Source organism: Lipotes vexillifer, unplaced genomic scaffold (genome assembly GCF_000442215.2).
Source record: "Lipotes vexillifer unplaced genomic scaffold, Lipotes_vexillifer_v1.1 scaffold963, whole genome shotgun sequence".
In the NCBI taxonomy this organism is placed as follows: domain Eukaryota; kingdom Metazoa; phylum Chordata; class Mammalia; order Artiodactyla; family Lipotidae; genus Lipotes; species Lipotes vexillifer.
The window spans coordinates 739,514-756,975 of NW_006780023.1; the positions used below are offsets into that span (position 1 = coordinate 739,514).

General features: G+C 38.4%; 2 protein-coding genes across 5 annotated transcripts in view; one reads left to right on the forward strand and one right to left on the reverse strand.

Moving 5' to 3' along the window:
• Positions 1-17,462, reverse strand: part of CMSS1 (cms1 ribosomal small subunit homolog) — a 392,477-nt gene that overhangs the window by 318,517 nt on the left and 56,498 nt on the right. The gene's annotated exons all lie outside the window — the stretch shown is intronic.
• Positions 1-17,462, forward strand: part of FILIP1L (filamin A interacting protein 1 like) — a 119,620-nt gene that overhangs the window by 57,712 nt on the left and 44,446 nt on the right. The window contains exon 1 of one of the 4 annotated variants that reach the window (XM_007453205.1): positions 15,378-15,492. The exons of 2 other annotated variants lie outside the window; for them this stretch is intronic. The gene's annotated coding sequence lies outside the window, so the exon portion shown is untranslated. Of the gene's footprint in view, positions 1-15,377; positions 15,493-17,462 lie in introns of those variants that run through there. One more of the 4 variants, XM_007453206.1, reaches the window with a different exon arrangement.

Here is a 17,462-nt window from a genome sequence, read left to right on the forward strand (position 1 = left end):
CAGACCCCAAAAAAAAAAAAAAAAAAAAAAAAAAAAAATCAGAAAACACTGTCAGCAAGAACCCTCATAACATTTCTATCCATTGAACCTCTTCAATTTTGTCACTACTTTGTTTCTATTCCAAAACGTTTCCATTTTTAAGGGTAAAAGAATGATAGTGAATTAAGAGCAAGGGGAGATAGGAAATAAGTAAGCTTATTATATGAACTTTTTCTAAATTATAAGTATAGTAGAGTATAGTATAGAAGATACACGAAGAACCCAAGCCGGCTTTTGCGTTGAGAGCATTTTTTGAATGCTGTGAACTTAATTTTAGTTTTTATGGCACCATAGGGCACAGAGGACAAAGTCCAGGGTCCTCCCTGCCCCACATAGAGTTAGGATTACAAACAGCTAAACCATCAGTGTAAAGGTGACTAAGAAACAAAACCAACCTTCAGGAACGATAAGGAAAACTACTTTCCTTGAACTATGGCATTGGGAGAAAGGGAAGAAATAAACTCCACTGAGAATTTATAATAACAAGCTACCCAACATGAGAATTTGCAGCCCAAATTCACACTACATGGGTGGTCCAAAAACAAAAAATAAAAAGCCTAGAGATTCTGGGCTGACAATACTACCTGGCACCTGGCAAAAAAAAAAAAAAAACCTCTCTAGAGGAAGCCACCTTCAACCCAGGGTTCAAAGAATTCCCACATATAAAGTCTAAGATGTATGAGTTCATATTAAAAAAAATCCAAAAACACACTAGAAAATAATGCATAATGATTGAAAGCCGGAGAAATCAGAATCAGAACTGTTGATAAAGACATCAGATATTTAAATTATCAGACAGTGTGTAAAACATACTTAATATATGAAAGATAAAAAAGGGGATTGAAATTTCTAGCTAAAAGAGTAACAGACTATAAAAGGTCAAACAAATTAGGAAAGAAAAAAATTGGAAATGAAAAACTATAACTGTAGATCAGCAATGAGAATTAGTGAACTGGAAGAAAAATCTGAAGAAATAATAAAATGCAGCCTGAAGAGCTAGAGACGGAACAAGCGAAAGAATAGTTGAAGGATATGAAGAACAGAGTAAGAAGGTCTAACATGTGTCTAAGTTTTAAAAGGTAAGGAGACAAAAAATTATTCAGAAGCCATATTTGAGGATTTAACATTGAGAATTTTCTAGAAGTGAGGAAAGAAACCAATTCACACATACAGGAATCTTAATGAAGCCCAGAAAGTATAAAATAAAGAACTCTATACTTAAGAATATCATAATGAAATGGCAGAATATCAGAAGACAAAGGAAAAATCACAAAAGCAGCCAGAGAGAAAAGGAATGACAATTAGACGGATGATTGACTTTTCAACATTAACATGGGAAGCCAAAAGTCAGTGGAATATTACTCTCAATGTCCTGACAGAAATGGTGTCAACCTAGAAGTCTATGCACTGTAAAAATCTTCCTAAGAACAAGGGTAAAATATAGATATGTTCAAATAAATAAAAAGAGTGCACAAAAAACACACTTCCACTAAAGGAACTTCAAAAGTATGTATTTAGATTGAAGGAAAGTGATCCCAGATGGAAGTATGGAATAAAAGAAGGAATGATGAGCAAAGAAAGTGGTAAATATGTTGGTACATCTAAACCAACATTGACTAAAAGAACAATAATAGGTAATGATAATATCTTGTGGAATTAAAATAAAGAACTAAAGTATATTTCAACAGTAATATAAAAATTGGGAGGGTATGCTTAAAGTGTTCTGAAGTCCTTAAAGTTTTTGGAGGATTAAAATTGTGATTAGCTTTAGACTTTGAGAATTTAAGTTGTGAGGTAGAATGTACAGGCTAATTAATTCCTAATAGAATAGAAATAGTATATGACTTCCAAAGTAGAGAGGGTGAAAATGAATAAAAATAAAATCCAAAAGAAGCCAAGAAATGAGATAAAACAACAGCAAGAAAGGTGGTAAAAAACAGAACCATCAAATAAGATGACAAAAGTAAAACCAAATACATCAATAATCACTGTAACATAGACTAAATACTCACATTAAAAGACAAAGATTGTCAGACTGGATTAAAACAGTTCTAACAATAATAATAATTCCCAACTGTATGCTGTTCATAAGTGACTCAAACATAAGAATATAGCAAAACTGAAAGTAAAAGTTTGGAAAAGAGACATCATCAAGCAACCACTAACCAAAAGAAAGGTTATACAGCTATGTTAATGAGGCAAAAGGGACCTTAAGGTGGAAAGCGTCTATAAAGAGTCACTACATAATGTGAAGAGATTCCATTTTCTAGGAATAGTTTGAACTTACATGCACATAAAAATATGGTCTCTAATAACTATAGCAAGAATTGACAGAAACACAAGGACAGACTAATCCACCACCACAGTGGAAGAGTCTAACACACCTCTTAAGTCGTTAATAAATCAAGCAGACAAAACTCAGCAAGGTCACAGAAGATTTTAACAACATAATAAGCAAGGTTTATTTGTAGTGAGGATGATGTTCTTAACTCCTACAGAATATACATTCTCTTTAAGCAGATAAGGAACTTGTACAAAAACTAAACACAGTGGGACCATAAAGCAAATCATAACAAACTTCGAAAGGCAGATAACAACTGACCATATTTTCTGACTATAACGTAATCAGTGACAAAAAGATCTCTCCCTCCTGCACCAAAATATATGCTTAAAAATTAAGAAGCACAACTTTAAATAACTCATGAGCCAAAGAGAGGGATCAAAGCCCAATAAAATCACAGGGAAAAAAGAAACAAACTAAAGTCCTCAGCAAAGCTATTTTTTGTACTGAAATTTATGAAATCTCAGAACTGACCCAATGAAGACAATCACAGAATTTCTTTTCCCTGGAAGATGAAAAGTGAAGATAAAAGTGATAAAAGCATTCTGAGAAAATTCTCTTCTCAACTTTACCTTCCACAATCAGTAAATAAAACTGCCCGATAGCTAAGTAGTTAAGAAGGTGAACCTAAAACATAAAGAACCTCCTTCCAGTGTCAGTAATGGATCAAACAGGTACCTCTGCAAAGGCCATTATCAAAATGAACAAACAAACAAACAAACCAATTCATTCGGCAAGTCATTCATTCATATTCAGAGTTTGTGTGTATGATATAAGCAGCCTTGGGAGATCTTTACCCAGCTACCAACTTCTTCTCTGGGGAGAAGCTTTGATAAATCATAATTACTTATTAAGTAAATGGCTCAAGAGAGCCATTCTTTTAAAAAAGCTAAAAGAAATTCTCCTGCTTAAGTAAAACATTATACATCTATTTTATTTTGATTCTCAGAAAAGACCTTTAAAACTTTTCACTAGAGGCTACTCCACACCCTCACTTGTCCAAGGATTATACCTAAAGGAAGCATTAACATACGAATGTATAACAAGGCTGGAGTATTCCTAATTCTACTTTATGGATATTGCAGCTCAATATGCAATTGAAAAGAAACTTTCCAACAAAGCCACTTAAAACTGCTTTCAGTGTGTTACTCAACTGCTCAAAAGCTGCCAATGGCATCCTACTGTCTACATTAAGTTAAAACCCCCACTGCTTGAATTTTAAGACCAATTTATAGTCTGGCCCCACCCTTTGCGACCACTCTCTCCTCCAGGGCTACAATGTATACCACTTGTACAACTGTCTGCAGGGGCCCCATACTGCTCAACAAGAGCCAGTCAGTGACTACAGTCAATCCAGGGTCCCTTTGCTCTGCCATTCTCCCTCCTGGAATTACATACTCACCCTTCAAGGTCCAGATGAACCTTATCTTCTGTTATGAAGACTGCCCAGATATTTCTAAGTCTAACTGATACTTTTGTAAAAATTCTTACTTCACCAAACTCAGCATCCCAATTTCATATTAATTGGTTTTTGGCTTTTGTTTATTTGTTTCTTCTATCTACCCATCAAAATCTAGGCAGGGTCATGCTTTATACTCTCTACCTCCGTCACCATGAACTTAGCACAGTGATAAATACTCACAGAAGGTGCTCAACAAATATATGTTGAGTGCTTCTTAAAAGAACATGGCCGATGCAGACTAGGCCTAACTTCTGTATCCCTATAAGTCATCACAAGAGCCCCCCCCCCGCAACAGTATTCCCTTTGATATCCCACCTCCTTCAATTTAGAAGGGAAAATGTAATTAATACCTTTTACATTCGCTCAATTCCATTCCAGTGAGCAAGTATCATGAACAAAGGTTATTTTCAAGATTTTTCATCATATTTTCTCACTGGCACTACCTAATTGGAGAACACAGGCCCTTTCATCCCATCAGGAGCATAAAAATTCTTCAATGTTGTACATGCGAAAGCCATGCATCAGCTGCCAATCCCCCTCCCATCCATCTTGCTACTAACATATTGGCATAAATGACCGATGATAATCCTCATTCACAAAAAGTGTTATTAGTTGTTGAAGGTCACAAGGACTGGACAAAAAGAGGAACACATATAGCCTTTGGGAAGTAGATTTCCCTTCCTTATCTAAAAATTTGAATTTTATTATTGTTCATTTCCCCTTGTAGTTGTTAGTGAGCATACATAAAAGCCTGAATGTGTACTTGTGTAGTGTGTAGTGTGTGTGTGGTTATGAGCAAAGAGGAGGGAAGAAAGAGGAAGAGTTAGACATATGTTCCACAAGGTTTCAGCAAACAACAGCCATAGTTAGAGGATGGATGGATGGATGGAAAGAGTCTGATTTTAACCAAAAGTCAGTCAGCACCTATCAGAGGTGAGGCAACACCTCAGCCATTTTCATATTTTGAGTCTACTGATGTACTAAAAAGAGGAAATGAAATGCCAATGTAAGTTCATGAACTCATGCTAATTTTATTTATTTATTTAAAAACCATTTATTTATTTATTTTATCTTTGCATTGGGTTTTCGTTGCTGCACGTGGGCTTTCTCTAGTTGCGGTAAGCAGGGGCTACTCTTCATTGCGGTGTGCAGGCTTCTCATTGCGGTGGCTTCTCTTGTTGTGGAGCATGGGCTCTAGGTGTGCAGGCTTTAGTAGTTGTGGTGCACAGGCTCAGTAGTTGTGGCTCACAGGCTCTAGAGCACAGACTCAGTAGTTGTGGCGCACGGGCTTAGTTGCTCTGTGGCATGTGGGATCTTCCTGGACCAGGGATCGAACCCGTGTCCCCTACATTGGCAGGTGGATTCTTAACCACTGCACCACCAGGGAAGTCCCGTGCTAATTTTAAATACTTGCATTTAGCAAAGAACTTTGAATTTTTGTATTGAAAGGTAAGGTTATGAAATATAACTGAGCTATTCATAGGTTTTGAAAATTAATTTATAGCATACTCTAAGTGGCATAGACTAGTAATGAGACAAATAAGCAATCTTATTATAAACTTATAATTTCTGTCAATCTTATCAGAGTATATCAGCACTTGGAGATAAATCTCAGAGTCCAAATTTGAGGTCACTCAGAGTCGACACCAGAGACGACTCTCCAGATTCCCGTGTGAATAAGTGAGCTGGAACATGGACATTCTGGCATCACTAGGGCAGGAGCCATTCATGGTAACTGAAAATTGATTCTATGTGTTTCAAAACTAAACTGGATCAGTTTTCATTAGAACTGATTATATTTAAAAAGAAACCAGCTCTATTTTAAGTTATGTTTTGCCAAGAGGCAAGTGTTAGGAAGAAACTCTGCCCCTGCAGTTTCTACTCCTCAAGTCCTCAGGCTGTCAGAGCACTATCATGACAGACTTTTCCCTACTTGCACGATTAAATACACCCCCATGGGGAAATTTCCCTAGCAAATAATATTTGTGATCAAGGAAATTACAGAAACTTGATTAAATGGAAGAAAGAATAGTTTCCACATCAAGACTTAATCAGTATCATGTTGATTTAAAAGTACAAGGCCAAAATCTATCACTGCAAATATCCTGCACACAGTATCCTGCACACATACTTGCCTCCATGGATATGAAATAAATGGCACATAAAATGGACCAAAAGCTAACAGTCAATGAGTGGGAGTAGTATGTACATGATCATCATCTCTTTTTCTTGCTGGATCCAAAGCACTTCTTTGCAGTCATTTCCTCATTCAGCAGGTTTGTGGAATGCCCACTATGTGCAGGGCATTGTGCTTGTCCTCATATAGAACCTCATAGAGAGGGAAGGAGGTTTGAAAGATCAAAGTAGAGCGCTGGGCAGAATAATCACCACATATTAGGCTCTAAATAAATGACAGCAATTCTTTTCCCTTCCCTTCCCACTCCTTAAATCTTCTTTGAACCATGAAACTTAAGTCAGAGGGATTTTAAGAATATATTTGATAGGATTCTTAAATCTATGTCATAATCTGAAAAGATTAAAGAACATACAGATTCAGAAGTTGGCAATAAATGAAAACAGTTTAAAACACAGTAGGGTAGGATTTTTAAGTGATCCTTTCAATGTGATTTCTATTACTGTTACTGTTGTTTTGATGCTTATAGTGACGTAAATAATTAGAGAGGGAGAGAAGACAAGGAGGAGGAAAGAGAAGAGGGAAGGGAGGAGGAGAAGAGAAAAGAGAGAGAAGAAACTGCACAAAGCGAAACACTTCAGAGTTCTGCAGCAGAAAAGGCACCACACACTGGCCTGAGCTCTGCCCCATCTGCGTGTCCCTGAACAGGCTACTGCACAGCTTGGGTTTCAGTTTCAGTTATTCAGTTATAAGATGAGGGAAGCTGACAAGGTGATCTCCAAGATCCATTCTCACTCTACTATCCCATGGTGCAAGCATAATGAAGTAGGTGGCAAATAGGAGAGACACAAAGTTCTTTGACTCCAGGCTTAGTACTGTTTACCCCCAAGACCAAATTTTACTACAAGACACTGAGTGTGATTTCTACCAGAGGTTGCTGAAGTCAGTCTGCAATTCAAACCCTGGTGCCACTCTTCACTTCCTCTATGATCTTTCACAGGTTACTTCACCTCTCTGTTCCTCAGTTATCTATCCCACAGGGTCATTATGTGGATCAAAGTTGATATTATATGTAAAGCATACAGTTCATGGCATCCATTAAACAATAAATGTGTTATATATTATTGTTGTTATTATAACAAAGATATAAACAAAACCAACATAGGATAGAAGTGATTAACCCAGATTATCATGGGAGCAGTGCATGATGAAAATACTTAGGTGTGTGGTTGTTCATTAGGAGGCTGGTGATCAGTAAGCTCAATGACAGTAGTTTGATGTGGTTGCCTAAAATGCTAAGAAAAATTAAGGTTTACACACGCACACTCACACACACACATACAGAGAGAGTCTATAAGTCTATAAAGGGGAAGTAACTATACTCGGAAGTAACTTGTTCATTCTGAGCACCAAACCATTAGACACAGGGTGTGAAAGGACTCAAATTATATCAAATAGGAACAGCTGATGATTGAGGACAAACTGTCTTCAAGTATTTAAAAAACTGTCATGTCAAAGCAATGTATTTGTTCAATATGGCTCCACAGAAAGATCAGGAATGTCAGTGGAAGTCAGAGGAAGCCAATTTTTAGTTTGGAATGGAATGGACTTGTTGAGGAAGTAACAAATCGCTGGAGCTCTTCAGCTCGGACTAATGACAACTTGACTGTGTATGCACTAACTCCCAGAAGAAGGGTGAAATTCTCACTCGAGAGATATTTCAATTTAAGGGTGAACACAAGACTTCTGACCTCCCTCTCGAACCTGAACCTGTATTTTATGATGTAAATTGGATGCCTAGTGGCATAAATTATAGAAGGATTTCTCATATACAGAATAACCAATTGGCAAGCATGCAAGACAATGTTGTTAAGTGACAGAATTAATATTAAAAGCTCAGATCTCTCCATTAAATTTTTGACCAGAGTTGTCAACCCATTACCAACCTTGGTGGCTTGAGTTGTTTACCAGATCTTTAATTTAAAAGAAATGCAACAGGGCTTCCCTGGTGTTGGCAGTGGTTAAGAATCCGCCTGCCAATGCAGGGGACATGGGTTTGAGCCCTGGTCCGGGAAGATCCCACATGCCGCGGAGCAACTAAGCCTGTGCGCCACAACTACTGAGCCTGTGCTCTAGAGCCCGCAAGCCACAACTACTGAGCCCATGTGCCACAACTACTGAAGCCCACACACCTAGAGCCCGTACTCCGCAACAAGAGAAGCCACCTTAATGAGAGGCCTGCACACCGCAACAAAGAGTAGCCCCAGCTCACTGCAACTAAAATGAAAGCCCGCGCATAGCAACTAAGACCCAACGCAGCCAAAAAAAAGATAAATTTTTTAAAATAAATAAAAGCAATGCAACAAAATATTGCATTTTTAATCCATAAAGTGGATAACTTGCTCATTAATGTTCCAAATTAGTTCCGTAGTTAGTATAAACCTAGGTACATTACACTAGTATTAATTAGGATTTCAGACACATTCTTTTTGACAGTTCTAATCACATTGCTTAGTTAGCCATTTTTGATTTTTCAAGTTTCCCAGCAGAGACATGCAGACCCATAAAACATAGTGGCTGGATCAGCAATTTACTGTTTGACCTTGGGGCAAGTCCTTTTAACCTCTCCAAGATCCAATTATCTCATCTACTTAAAAAGGGAGAACAAAGAGTGGTAATAAGGAGCGTAGATTTTTTTAAGGCCTTTTACACTATAAAATGTGATTTTATGAAATGATTATCCTTCGTAATAAAACTCAAAGCACATTTCTTATTTCTTAATTTGTTCGTCATTCTTCCCAGTGGAGACATCTTTAGCCATAATGTAGGGAAGTGAAGCATTTAGTCTATAACACCAACACTGACTGCTCTGTGAGATAGTTTTATTCTGTCTTTCTGGGGTTTTGAAAAAGTTGCCTGACTGAGGGAAAGGATTTTACAACTAGAAGCCACCTTCACATCAAGTAATAATCAACTATAAATAATGGATAAAGCAGAATCAGGGACAGGGGGGAAGAGCATAAAATGTCTCTTTCATAAAAATAACCTTAGAATGAACCATTTTACTCTCAATTTTTTTTTTTACTTCCTAAATGCTTTATTTCCTTAGGTCTTCTAGATCCATTTCAATGAGTTTATATGATTAAAAGTTTATCCTCATGCATTGCTATATTTGAGTCTCCAATGATAAAAGAAAACATAAATTCAACTCACCCATCTGTTTCACCCTTAGTTGGCCAACTATTCCAATAACATCCTAAACCGTCCCAATGACTTCCAACTAAAAAAACCTCTTCAATTGTACTTTATTTATTTATTTATTTTATTTTTGGCTGCGTTGGGTCTTTGTCACTGCGCGGGCTTTCTCTAGTGGTGGCGAGCGGGGGCTACTCTTCGTTGTGGTGCGCGGGCTTCTCATTGCTGTGGCTTCTCTTGTTGCAGAGCACGGGCTCTAGGCACACGGTCTTCAGCAGTTGTGGCTCACGGGCTCTAGAGCACAGGCTCAGTAGTTGTGGCGCATGGGTTTAGTTGCTCCGCAGCTTGTGGGATCTTCCCAGACCAGGGATCAAACCCGTGTCGATGACATTGGCAGGTGGATTGTTAATCACTGTGCCACCAGGGAAGTCCCCAATTGTACTTTGAACCCATAGGTCTTCCTCCTTTATATTTAGCCTGAAATCAAGCTCCACAACTATACAGAAAAAGTTGTCAGAGTAGTTTCTTTTAAAACGCATTACTTAAAAAAGACATTGAGTACCAACTAGTTTACAAGGTCCCTTTAAAAAAATGGATTGAACAAAGTATTAAGAACAATCTGTACTGGCAAGGGACAAAGAAGATGACCTAATAGGTCTCTTCCATCTAATTTCTGTGATTCAAGGATTTTTTTTTTTACTCTTGCAGCAATATTTGTGAGTTCAACAATTTCACAAAACTATTATTAGTTACCAAGGAAACACAAAATGTTTGCAGGAATAAATAAGCAAATGGACTGGACCTAAATAGCAGGCTTTTCCTGCTTCCCATTTAATAATCTTATGGTGGTGTCATATTATCAATCCTTCATTCTCCCCAAGTCATTCTGCTCACCTACTGGCATGCTCACTAGAGTCCCATAGTCAACTAATAGCATCCCACGTAAACCAAGAATAGGAGGTCTCTGGTCAACAGAAGAGTCTCCATTAAATATGGACTTCTTTGTTTCATTTGTTGAAGAAAAACCATGGTGATATCAGTGGTTGGCTTTATTACCACCATTTCTAGGGAAAATATGCAAATATATGCTTTTAAATGACCCAATATCTATAGAAAAGCCAGGAACATTAATATAAAAAGGTAAAAAGTAAGAAACAATACACAATTATGGCCCAAAGTATGAAAACAATTATGCTTTACAAATGCTTAGAAAAAGACCAAAAGGAAACACAGTACATGGAATTGTTAATAGTTGGCAGTATTCACGTGGTAGAACTAGTTGTAAAACGTCTTTTTTTTTTTTTTTTTTTTTTTGCGGTATGTGGCCCTCTCACTGTTGTGGCCTCTCCCATTGTGGAGCACAGGCTCCGGACGAGCAGGCTCAACGGCCATGGCTCACGGGCCCAGCCGCTCCACGGCATGTGGGATCTTCCCAGACCGGGGCACGAACCCGTATCCCCTGCATCGGCAGGCGGACTCTCAATCACTGCGCCACCAGGGAAGCCCTAAAACGTCTTTTTTATGTGGGCCTCTCACTGTTGTGGCCTCTCCCATTGTGGAGCACAGGCTCCGGACGAGCAGGCTCAACGGCCATGGCTCACGGGCCCAGCCGCTCCACGGCATGTGGGATCTTCCCAGACCGGGGCACGAACCCGTATCCCCTGCATCGGCAGGCGGACTCTCAATCACTGCGCCACCAGGGAAGCCCTAAAACGTCTTTTTGACTTTTCTGCATTTTCAAAATTAGGACATGGGCACTGAACTATTTTTAAGTTAATTTTTAAAGCCACAAAATAGCATCCATTTTAATGTTAATAAAGGGCTTCCCATTCCCTAACATTACCACTGACACTGTTGCTATCAGCCCAAGTTAACTCTCAAGGGGATTGGTACCTTTATAAAATCAAAGTCTGCTAAAGTAAGAACAGGAACAGTTGAGGAGCCTCTGGAAATGTCAAGGACTATGGAGGCCTGGGACAGGAGATCTGGGCTGCAGGTAAGAGTGAGACAGTCTGTATGTAAATTCAAATTCACTGCAGCCCATTAACTGCTGGTTAAGCTCTCGGTCACAGTGTAAGTGCTGTGCTGCCTGGGGATGTGGTATATTTCACACAGGCATTTATGTGTACAGAGCGAGGCAGATATCACCTGGGGAACAGAAAGAAGAGTGAAAGGAAGAGGTAGGTTAGAAAACTGATTGTCCCTGGCATGGAGAGAAGCTGCTTTCACCCTCAGACTTTCCTTTTGGTTCTATGTTCCACAGTTGCCCACCTGTGGTGCTCAGTCTCTTTAGCCTTCCTCCAAAATTGTGTACAAGCAGAGAAGTGATCAGTTCCACATCTACGGCAGGCTTGCCCAATGCTCAGAGGCAAAGCCGTTTTTCAAGAAGTCTGTGCATGAGATGTTAGAATGTTCTGTCAGGAGGAATATCTTAGCACCAAAGGCTCACACTCTGGCCAATCCAACTGCTGGCTGATGCAATGAAGGACCACAGCATTCTGCCTCTCCCCATGCCATCCTGGATCTATATCCCCACTCTGTTCAGCTTCTCATAACAGCACCATGCCCATAATAAGAAGTGCTGTTTTCCTTTTCATGTTATAGTGTTTCCACATATACTCTTTTAGAGGCAAAGGAGCAAACATGTCACATGCAAAGTGAGTGTTACCATCCCAAAGCCTGCAGCAGAGCTTCCAGAGAGCAGTGCACATTGCCACTTACCTGATGAAAGAACCAATAGTGAAAATTGTGGGCGGCTCTAGAAAAGGTTCAGCTAATTATGAATACTGCTTCTCTGGCACTTACTCAGATGACCAAAAGACTTTACCAGTCACAAGAAGAAACAAAGGCAGGGAGACAGGACAAGAAAGAAAATAAGAGCAGTCACTTCACAAAGAGAAACTGGCTCTGACATGCTTAGTAACACATTAATGTTATTTTAAAACAGTTAAATAATTGTGGACACTACTACTAACATTGGTTGCTGTGGTCACTGTAATAACCTCCTGGCAATAGCTTAAACCATGGGAAACTGCTGATATTCAACTGTTTTGGGCTATCTAACAAAAGAGACCTCATACCATTCAATCAAATGGATACATCCTAGTTTCCAGCCTTGTCACCTACAAACCCTTCTTCTGCATTAGAAAGCAATTAGCTTGGTAGAAAAATTCCTTTGTGCCATTTCCAAATGATAACTTAAAATTATTGCTGATTTAGATCATAAATTCAGCTTACTAATTGTAGAAAGGACTTTTATTTGCAGGTATACTTATTTGTAGGAAATTCCTGATTATAAAATGAGAAGAGTCATATAGCAACTGGAGAGTAAAATTTTCAGTAAAAAGGGAAGTAAAACTTTTTCAGCCAAGACTGAGGCACAATGGTCATAACTCTATTCTTTTCATAATAAATATATGTCAGAAGCTAAGAGAACAAAAATTGCATTGCAAAGAGAATGTTGATAGGAAAAGGAAAGGAGATAAAAATCTACTCATGTGGCCAGTGGAGCACAATGCCAATGGCTGGCTGGAGTGTGCAATACAAGACCCAGGGTGCCCTTGTGTCAGTTAGATAAAGATTCCGCTTCTTCAAGACCTTTGACTTTCAACTGTTGGAAAATTTTTATAATATTCTATCTTTACTAGAACACGTTGCCAACATCCTCAAGAAAACTATCTTAGTAAATATACAAATCCACAATGTCTCCAATGTAAACAACACTCCCTAGGGTTATTCAGCACGCAGTCAGGGTGGCTCTGGTGTGTGGCCTACGAAGAGTGTGAGTTTTAGTTTTCCTAGTTCAACATCAGTCTGAAAAATAAAGACACAAACTTCTCAGTTAAATCAGAATATTTCTTTACTAGCAACACCTCTGAGAGATTCTGAGCAAATCCTTAAGAGAAGACAAGACTTAGGCTGTATATATAATAACACTGGTTCCATTTTTTGCTTTCATTACCAGCAGTGTGACCTTGGTCAAGCAATTTTATCCTTCCAAATGTGTTTCATCATCTGAAAAGTATGGATAAAACCACCTCAAAATGTGTTATGCAGATTAAATGATGGAGTGCATGTAGAGCATTAAGCACAGTGATTGGTATGAACTAAAAGCTCAACAAATGAGAGTTATTATTGATTCCTGAAGAGAGTGGCCACATACCATGACCTCAGCTGGAACGTTGAGTCATAGCTGTTTCAGAGGCCAGTGCTTCAGCGAGTAACAGCACAGGCAAGGAACTCGGAAGTAGGAGTACTAATCTTCTTTTCTCTTGCTTCGAGAACCCTAGATAAGTCTTAGCCATTTAACTTCTCTAGTCTTCAGTTACTTCAGCTAAAGAAAAGGAGGAAATAATACTGACATATTTTACAGGGAAACTGGGAAGTCAAAAGCATGAACATAAATGCAAAGCATGAGTACAAAAGTATAAGAAAGAAATAAACGGTAGTGTCAAATGTTAGGAAGCCTCTGTATCCATCAGAGGGGAAAGGAGGCAGAACAAGTTACAAAAATGCTAGCTTTGGGTAGAGGTATTTTATGTTACCAGTTTGGAGCTGAGATTCAGATGTTTATGCTTCATGCAACTTTCATAATAGTCATTTTATCTCACTTGTAATAAATCAAAGCTAGTATAAAAATCTCAAAGGATATTTAATCAGTACAAGGCAAGCATAGGAGACTAAAAATATTTAAATACACTTCATAAGTGTATTTAACAAACCAACATCTAAAATGTTAATACGAAACTGCAAATCAAATATTAAAACTTAAGTTCAGCTGAAGAGTATAATCATTCACTTCTCTTAAAACAGTATATACAAAAAGCAGGGGTTAGTTTAATACGCATCTCAGTAGACAGGTAGAGTGATCTAGAAGAACTGTTAAAGTGAGCCCACAGTTTATTAAAGATGATATATGTTTATTTTTGTGCCCTGCATCTTTTCTCCATGCCATTTTTGCTAACTATAAATTCTCTGCAACCAGTCTTTCTCTACTCCACACCAAAGAAAAGAAACAGGCAGACTATTTTCATTATTTCTGTTTGACAAAACATATGGAAACAATAATTCTACAGACATGTACATTATAATAGGAAGCAATCCTATTTTAATGTAATTTTAAAAATTAAATAGACTCAAGTTATTTAAACTACTCAGTTTATTTGAAACTCACAAATGAGGCAGCCACGTCTCTAATTTACTTAGCAGATTCATATAGTTGGCTAGGACTTTAGAGGTTACTTCTCTTATTTCTGTGCAAAGCAATTAGGAGGATAATTCTCATTTACAAGAAAAAGTATTTATACAAGTAAATCTGCCCCCTAGTAAAGGGTAACAGGCTTATTAATTCAGTCATATTTCGTCAGTTTCTTTTTCTTCTCAGGTCTTTTTTGTTTTATTTTGTGTGCTGGTAGAAAAGAACAGATGAATTAAAACTGGTTCTAAAGTTCTATTTGTATACTTTGTCTTGAAAGTACTGCACAAAACATTAAATTTCTTTAATAAATATTTTTCCCTGCCATATAAACTGATTAGTTTTAACTACTTTCGTTAAAACACAGGCATGCAGAAATGAGGAACAAGGAGGTTCTCTCAGGAAAAACACTGAAAAAAATAAGATTTCATCTGGCCTTCCCATCACCACTTGAAGAATTGTTTGGTAGTTACATCATCAGGAAATAAAATACTATCCTCTGAGGACCCCTACTCTTTACAAAGAGGAAAGAGAAGGTTTGAAGTCTAAATCACTCCCGGAGATGTCTCCAAAAAAAAAAAAAACAAAAAAGAGAGAGAGACTGAGACTTCTGGCTTCCCTCTGCCGCCTTCTTCCCCAGCAACCAAAAAACAAATGTAACAAAAACGTATTTACTGAAGTATAAATAAGAATAACATGATGTGTATTTAAGAATCCCAAGCAATAACAGAAGCTTTAGAGCCCCAGAGGGAGAAAAGTTACAAGCGGATCAACCCTGACCCCCAATGACTTGATTAGCCCGGCAGGAGGGCGCCAGCGTCCCCGGCCCGCCGCCCATTCCCCTCCGCGGGGAGCCGGGACCGACGGTGCGTTCACACGGTCTGAGCGTCGGCTGAGCCGGGGCGCGATTCAGTGCTGCCGCCGCGGATCTGGCTGTCACCGGCGCCCCCGCCGCCCGCGCCGCACACGCGGAGCGCCTTATAAGGCAGCGCAGTGACGTAACGCCCATAGGCCGGGCGCGCTCGGCGCCCCGCTCGCATTGTTCGGGCGACTCCCGGAGCGCGCACAGCCCGCTCGCAGCGCCGCGAGACTCCGGCCCCCGCCCAGCCCCAGCGCAGGCGACTCAGGTAAGCCCGGTAGAGCCGCTCAGCTCCAGCAAGGGGATTGCTGTCTGAGAGCTAGGCAGTCTGTAGGTGGCTTTTAAAGTTATCAGCATCACGAACTGGACAGGTTTCGAAAAGCGCGTCCAATGAACTCTAGGTTCAAAACCTTTCCCAACTCACACAAAACTTGAAAAGTTTTCTCCGATAGAGAAAACAGATTTGGGATTTAATTTTAAATGTAGAGCGGTGAGGGATAACTATATATTACAGACGCCTTCCAAGTAAGCTATACATGGTATCCTGCCTGTATTGAGAAATCTTTGGGGAAAGGGTGGGGAGAGTATATTGTACTACAACTCTATCTCCTGATCTTACCTCTCCTAGGGCTCAAACTCCTTTAAGTCTTACAAGAGCACAGTGCGAAACACTACCACAAGGTAGTGGATTTGTCGTCCCCCCCCACCAATGCCCTCCCTCTTTTGTAAATCTTCATATAAAAGAGTAGAAAACCCCTGTTAGGAATACATCTTGTAATTAGGATGAATCTAACTTAAAAAGTAAAGCACTTTTTAAGCTTCAAAAAATCCTACAAACGCTATTCTGTCTTAAAAGCAAATATTCATTAGTACAAGAAAGTATCTCACAGTTTTGAGTTCTAACTTTTTAATTCAACTCCAGTCAGTGGGTAAATGACAAACTGCAATGCAAATTAAAGATAAAGCTAGTTCCTCTATAGTAACATGTTGGACAACAGCTTATTATGTAGAAATACTAATTTAAAAGGTAAAGCCTGTAGAAGAATTTTGTTAATCAGTGGCGTTTTGATCCATAATTCATTACATCTAAACCCTGGATAGACTATTGCTATAAACGAACCCTTATAGTATGATAATTGAACCATTGGCAGATGCCGAAAATCTACATATTTTACTTTACTTTTCAGAATAAAGATCAGCAGAGGAATTAAAAACAAAATATGCTATGTCAAATTTAAAACCCTGGAATAGGAGATGAAAAAATGATTTATCACTCAAACTTTATTTGGTCTGAACATATGTTGTAAAACAAACTTAAGAAAAAAAATGTGTGAAAGAATTATTTCCCTTTTAAAATAGTCCCTATGTTTTACTTATCATTTGAAACATAGTTTTTTACCTGCTCAAAATTCGGGATATATCTGTATTTCTAGTAATTCCTGTGGTTGAGTTTTTTAAAGTATATGACATTAGTGCCTGCCATTTTTGCTTCACAGTTTTATTTGCTAATTTTGTTTGAAGCAATGCAAGGCTTTGGTTTTAGTATTCTAAAAGAAAAATTATATGGTACTTGGCTTGAAGATAGGCTTTATAAACTGCAGGTTAGTACTGAGAAGTAGCATTTCCTCAAAACTATTATTTCAAATATAGGGAAGCCTACCATAATGAGAAGAGGGGGCAACACCCAGGTTACTGTGGAGAAGTACAGAATATGCAATAGAAAAGTTGTTTATTTGATATAGGCTGTAATTGGAAACTGAAAAAATTCCTATCTAGGGAAAAGGTATTCCAGTCTTTTGAATCTAATAGAGGAGGGAAGTAGAAACCATCAATTATTGTTTCAGCTATACCCAAAGTACCATCTGTACCATAAACTATAGCTCAACTGTTGAAAATCATAACCTCTATCAAAGCCCTAACAGCTGTTTCCCAGAGTCTGCATTTTATTTTTGTAAAACAGGCAAGCATCAATTTTAAAACAAAATTTTAAGTGACACACTTCAACAGTCCACACTTTTTTCCATTTATTAACTTTAAAGCATAGTTCAAAGAACAATCACCCATTAAAACCCCTTTTAAAATTGAAAGTTAAAAAAGATTTATCGTGGATACATTATCTCACAGTGGGCTCTCTTAGTGAGCATTTTTTAGTGCTTGGGATAACTTACACGATTGAATGAATGTGAATTTTTACATCTCCAGATAAAGCACATATTAATTTTATAATTAATAAATTCA